Raw genomic sequence first — 7,247 nt, forward strand, 5'->3', positions numbered from 1 at the left:
CCAAACCTCTTTACACTTCCCACCGAGTCGCCCAATCTGGCTAAAGATGTCTGGAACACCAGCAACTGCATATGTTGGCGCAACACCACCATCATCATATCTTCTTGGAGCTCTTCTCCGTGTACGTACTTTTGACGCAAAGTAGTACGATGTGAAGTGAGAAACTTCTTCCGTCAAACTTCCAGCAATTATAGAACCTTCAACTTTGGCGAGGTTCTTTGCTTTTCCCTTCAAATATTTCATGGCTCGCTCATACTGATACATCCATCCGTAATGTACAGGTCCACGAAGCAATGCCTCATATGGGAGGTGGACAGCTAGATGCTCCATGACGTCAAAAAATCCGGGAGGAAATATCTTCTCCAAGTTGCACAATAAGATGGGAATGTTCTCCTGAAGCTGTTCCACAACTTCTTCTTTAAGAGTGCGTGTGCTCAGATCCCTGAAAAATGCTCCAATGCCTTTTATATTCAAAAAAAAATTAAACACATTGTTAGTCATATATTATTTTGTAAATTATTGTGATATAATACACTACGTACCTGCAAGTGCTTCATGTACGTTTGTTGGAAGTAGCTCCGCAAATGCAAAGGGCAGTAGTCGTTGCATAAATACATGACAATCATGACTCTTCATCCCGGAGAACTTTTGACCCTTTTCAACACATCTAGAGAGATTCGAAACATACCCATCGGGGAACTTCACTTCTGATGCCACCCAGTTGAACAACACCGACTTTTTTTCTGAAGATAATCTGAATATCGGAACGGGAACTTGTCCATTGCTTTTAATATGTAACTCGCTTCTTGAGCAAATATCCGGCAAGTCCAACCTCGATTTTATGTTGTCTTTTGTCTTCCCTGGGACATTCAATATTGTATTCATGATGTTCTCAAAGAAATTCTTCTCTATATGCATCACATCGAGGTTGTGGCGCAGAAGAAGATCCTTCCAATATGGCAACTCCCAAAATATACTCTTCTTGTGCCAGTTGTGATGAACACCGTAAGAATCTGGCATATTACGAGGGACATGCCAATTACCACCCCAACGAACTGTTTCGTTAGCTCCGTAGTAGTCGATTTGCGCTTCAATTTGTTCTCCAGTTAGATATGGAGGAGGAGTGTCTCTCACAACCCTTTTGTGCCTAAACAAATTCTTGTTTCTTCGGTAAGGATGGCCAATGGGAAGAAATCGACGGTGACAATCAAACCAACTTGTCTTCCTACCATTCTTCAGTTGAAACGCATCTGTCGTTCCATTACAATATGGACAAGCTAATCTCCCATGTGTAGTCCATCCAGACAACATCCCATAGGCAGGGAAATCACTTATGGTCCACAAAAGCATCGCTCGCATCGTAAAATTCGTCTTCGTTGAACAGTCATACGTCCTCACCCCTGTTGACCACAAATCCTTCAACTCTTTTATCAGTGGTTGTAGGAAAACATCCAGGGACCTTTTTGGATGGTTCGGACCAGGTATTAATATGGTCAAGAATAGTAACTCCCGTTGCATGCACATCTCCGGTGGCAGGTTGTATGGAGTAAGAAAGACTGGCCACAATGAATATTGTCTCCCTGACATTCCGAACGGACTAAATCCATCTGTGCATAATCCGAGATACACATTCCGGATATTGCTAGCGAAATCTGGATGTACTTTGTTGAAATGTTTCCAGGCTCTTGCATCTGATGGATGAGTCATCTCACCATCCGTCTGAGTATGCTCGGCATGCCATCTCATCTTTCCAGCAGTCTGCTCTGATTGATACAATCTTTTCAATCTGTCTGTAATTGGTAGGTACCACATCCTTTGGTACGGTACCCTATTACGTCCCCGTCCTTGCGGCTTGAATCGTGGCTTCTTGCAGAATCGACATTCTTCTAGCTTCTCATCATCTCCCCAATAGATCATGCAGTTGTCGATGCAAACATCTATCATCTCCGAAGGCAACCCAAGACTATAAACCAGTTTCTGAATCTCATAATAAGAATCAGCAGACACATTGTCTTCCGGCAAATACTCTTTAAACAAGTCCGCCCATTCGTTCATGCAACTTTCAGGTAGATTGTGATCAGTTTTAATATTCATCATTCTAGCAGCTAACGACAATTTAGAGAGACCTTCTCTACAACCACTGTAAAGTGGTTGATTCGCCGCGTTTAACATTTCGTAAAACTTTTTTGCATCTATATTAGGTTCTTCATCTTCATCATGAGCTACGAATGCATCAGCTACCATATCATGAACCCTATCATAATCTACCATCTCCTCCTGATGGTAACTATGTTCATTATGCAAATGATGATCAACCGGTTCTTTTTCCTGAAAATTGCTATTACTACTACTAGCTTCATTCTGATCATAATTAAAACCTTCTCCATGTTGAAACCAGATATAGTAATTTGCCGTGAAACCTCTATTTATTAAATGCTTCCAAACATTTTCACGATTTGCCAGTTTCGAATTGTTGCATTTCCGACAAGGACAGAACATCTTACCACTTTCTTGGGCGAGCGGTGTTGAATCTGCTTGATGCATAAATGTCTCCAGACCCGCAAGGTATTCTTTCGTCACTCTCCCGTTAGCATCTCTATGCATATACATCCACTTCCGCAACTCGTAAATAGTCCCGGAGCCAGCCATTTTTTTTCTTTCACGTTTTTTGTTGTTGGTGTGTTTAAAATGATGTTCAAACATCCATATTTATAGGAAAATTCGAATCTGGTAGTTGTAATTTTGCTATGAATTTACGACGAAAATTAATTAGGTGGGCAAAAAAAAACGTGTAACACCTATAAAGTTGGTGGATTCAAAAATTTCCTCGCTAAATACACGTAAACTATTCCCTCGTAAATACCACGCAAAGTTTACGTCGTATTTACAAGGAAATAGTTTTTCCTCGTAAAATACTCGTAAAATTACATCCACTTTACGACGAAACAGTTTTGTCGTTATGTTACGAGGAAATAACGATGACTTTAGTTTTTCACGTAAATTCGTCGTAAACTCGACGCAAATTTACGAGGATTGTTTTTCCTCGTTAATTTTCGTCGTTAAGCATGTGTTTTCTTGTAGTGTCAGGATAACGAAATTAAGAAGATGCTGCAAATGGTGCTAGAAGGTCAGAAGAATAGCACTGCAGAGATAAACACCAAGGTGGATAACATGTATGGAGAGCTTAATGGGAAGTTCGAAGCTTTGAACACCCATTTGAAAGTTTTGGAAAAGCAAGTTGCTCAAACCGCCTCCAGTAGCAGAACAGCACCTGGATTTCTACCAGGGAAGTCGGAGACGAATCCAAAGGAGTTTGTGAATGCTATAACACTTAGGAGTGGAAAAACGATTGAGGAATCGAAAGAGAAAGAGATCGACCGATCTCAAGAACAGATCGACCGATCCAAGGGGAAGGAGATCGACCGATCCGGTCCATCTGGATCGACCGATCCCGTGTCGACGAAGCCAAATTCCCCTGAACCTGAAGAGGTGTATGTGGCGCCTCCTGCTTATGTTCCTAAGGCTCCATACCCATCCAGACCAAGGCAGAAGATCAAAGAACGTGAGTACGAGAAGCTAAAGAACCTTGTTGGGGAGTTACATGTGAGATTGCCATTTGTTGAAGCGGTGAAGATGGTACCTTCTCTTAAAAGGTACATGAAGGAGATTCTTACCGATAAGATGAGCCTAGAGCGGGGTGTGTTGATGCTCAATGAGGAGTGTAGCGCAGTTCTACAAAATGTCATGCCTAAAAAGCGTGAAGATCCCGGAGCATTTGTTCTACCATGCCGCATTGGATCACTTACTTTTGAGAAGAGTCTCTGCGATCTGGGTTCAGGAGTGAGCCTAATGCCTTTCTCTGTCTCTGAGAGGCTAGGCATGACGAACTACAAACCTACAAGGATCTCCTTGGTCCTTGCTGACCGATCAGTGCGAAGACCAGTCGGTGTACTAGAAAACATCCCTGTTGGTGTTGGAAAGGGATATGTGCTTACCGATTTTGTAGTTCTGGAGCTGGAAGAGGAACCTAAAGATCCTCTCATTTTGGGCAGACCATTTTTAGCTACTGCTGGAGCCATGATTGATGTACAGAATGGGCATATAGACTTACGTCTAGGAGACATGGCGATGAGATACAATGTGGAGAAGGTGCTGAAAAATCCGACTATTGATGGACAGACTTTCTGGGTTGATACATTGACTGAACTGGTGGAGGAAATGGATGAAGAGTTGCACACTGATGATCCTCTACAAGTCGCATTGACCCAAAAGGAGAGTGAGTTCGGGTTCATGAACCAAGAAGTGGTTGGATTTTCTGAGATTTTGGATTCAGCCTCACCGATTGAGAAGCATGTCGCCTATGTCAGCCTTGAAGACTCAGGCACCGATAAAACCGTCAAACCGTCATCCTCCCAACCAGATTGGAGTGAGGAGAATGCTCCAAAGGTGGAACTTAAAGCCCTCCCAGCTGGGCTGAGGTATGCATTCTTGGGACCAAATTCCACATATCCTGTTATTATTTGTGCTAACCTGAATAATGTGGAGACCGCTTTGCTTCTTTCAAAATTGCGAAAGTATAGAAAAGCATTGGGGTACTCTTTGGATGATATTACAGGTATTTCTCCAGATCTTTGCATGCACAAGATTCACTTGGAGGATGAGTCAAAGACGTCCATAGAGCACCAGCGAAGACTGAATCCCAAACTGATGGAAGTTGTGAAAAAGGAGATTCTAAAGCTGTTGAGTGCAGGGGTGATCTACCCAATTTCAGACAGCACTTGGGTGAGCCCGGTTCATGTGGTTCCTAAGAAGGGTGGCATCACTGTCATCACAAATGAGAAAGCTGAGCTGATTCCTACCAGAACAGTCACAGGGCATAGGATGTGCATTGACTACAGGAAGCTAAACTCAGCCACAAGGAAGGACCACTTCCCACTTCCTTTCATTGACCAGATGCTGGAAAGACTAGCCAACCACCACTACTATTGTTTTCTCGATGGCTACTCCGGGTTCTTTCAGATACCCATTCATCCAGACGACCAAGAGAAGACAACATTCACCTGCCCATACGGTACTTTTGCCTACAGGAGAATGCCTTTCGGATTGTGCAATGCTCCTGCCACTTTCCAGAGATGTATGATGTCGATCTTTACTGATCTTATTGAGGACATTATGGAGGTTTTTATGGACGATTTCTCAGTCTACGGTTCTTCATTTAGCGACTGCCTTGCTAATCTGTGCAAGGTGCTGGAAAGATGTGAGGAGAAGAACTTGGTGCTAAATTGGGAGAAATGCCATTTCATGGTGAAAGATGGCATTGTTTTGGGTCACAGGATATCTGAGCAGGGTATCGAGGTTGACAAAGCAAAGATTGAAGTTATGACCAGCCTACAGCCTCCCAGGACAGTGAGGGATATTCGGAGTTTTCTGGGACATGCCGGTTTCTACAGGAGGTTTATCAAAGACTTCTCTATGATAGCGAGACCACTCACCCGTCTGCTGTGCAAAGAAGCGAAGTTTGTTTTTGATGCTGACTGCCTCGCTGCGTTTCAGATTCTCAAGAAGTCTCTAGTCAGTGCTCCCATTGTGCAGCCACCAGATTGGGACTTGCCATTTGAAATAATGTGTGACGCAAGTGATTACGCGATTGGAGCTGTTTTGGGGCAGAGAAAGGACAAGAAACTCCATGTTATCTATTATGCCAGCCGAACGCTTGATGATGCTCAAATCAAGTATGCTACCACAGAGAAGGAGTTGCTGGCAGTAGTTTATGCTTTCGAGAAGTTCAGGTCCTATTTGGTGGGCTCGAAAGTAATTGTGCACACAGACCATGCAGCCTTGAAGTACTTGATGACGAAAAAAGATGCTAAACCGAGACTCTTAAGGTGGATCTTACTGCTACAGGAGTTTGATATTGAGATCAGAGACAAGAGAGGAGCAGAAAATGGAGTGGCAGATCATCTTTCCCGTATGAGAGTGGAAGCTGAAACACCACTGGATGATACATTACCCGAGGAGAATGTCTATGTGATCACCTTGCTGGAGGATGAGTATTTAGATCAGGCTGATTGTTGTGTCATGAGACAAATTCAGGATGATCTCCCATGGTTTGCAGACTTTGCAAACTACCTATGTGCTGGAATTGAACCACCGAACCTGAAGGGGTATGAGAGGAAGAAGTTCATGAGAGATGTGAACCACTACTACTGGGATGATCCCTTCCTCTACAAAAGATGCTCAGATGGTTTATTCAGGAGATGTGTTCTGGAGAATGAGATGCAAGGGATTCTTTTCCACTGCCACGGTTCAGAATACGCAGGCCATTTTGCAACATTCAAGACGGTTTCTAAGGTCCTGCAGGCTGGTTACTGGTGGCCTACACTTTTCAGAGACGCCCATGAGTTTGTCTCAAAGTGTGATGCATGTCAGCGGAAGGGCAACATCAGTAAGAGAAATGAGATGCCCCAAAATTTCATCCTAGAAGTTGAAGTTTTTGATGTATGGGGAATTGATTTTATGGGCCCTTTCCCATCTTCTTATGGAAATGAGTACATCCTGGTCGCGGTTGATTATGTCTCCAAGTGGGTGGAAGCGGTAGCCAGCAAGACAAATGACTCTAGTGTTGTCAAGAAAATGTTCAAGACAATCATTTTTCCAAGATTTGGGATCCCGCGAGTGGTTATTAGTGATGGAGGCTCTCACTTCATCAACAAGACGTTCGATAAACTGCTGAAGAAACATGGAGTAAAGCATAAGGTAGCTACACCTTATCATCCTCAAACAAGTGGGCAGGTTGAAATATCGAACCGAGAAATCAAAGGGATTTTGGAGAAGGTTGTAGGCAAAACGAGGAAAGACTGGGCTGTGAAGCTTGATGATGCCTTATGGGCGTATAGAACCGCCTACAAGACTCCTTTGGGCACCACTCCTTTTAATCTGGTCTATGGAAAGTCTTGTCACCTACCTGTGGAATTAGAGTACAGTGGTTTCTGGGCAACAAAGTTGATGAACTTCGACATTAAAACCGCTGCAGAAAGGAGGATGGTTCAGTTGAACGAGCTGGACGAGATTCGGTTGAACGCCTATGAGAACACCAAAATCTACAAGGAAAGAACTAAGGCGTGGCATGACAGAAAGATAATCCCGAGAGACTTCGCTGCTGGAGACAAAGTCCTTCTGTTCAACTCTAGACTCAAGCTATTTCCTGGAAAGCTTAAGTCTCGTTGGTCCGGACCTTTCACCATCAC

Source organism: Brassica napus, chromosome C8 (assembly GCF_020379485.1).
Source record: "Brassica napus cultivar Da-Ae chromosome C8, Da-Ae, whole genome shotgun sequence".
In the NCBI taxonomy this organism is placed as follows: domain Eukaryota; kingdom Viridiplantae; phylum Streptophyta; class Magnoliopsida; order Brassicales; family Brassicaceae; genus Brassica; species Brassica napus.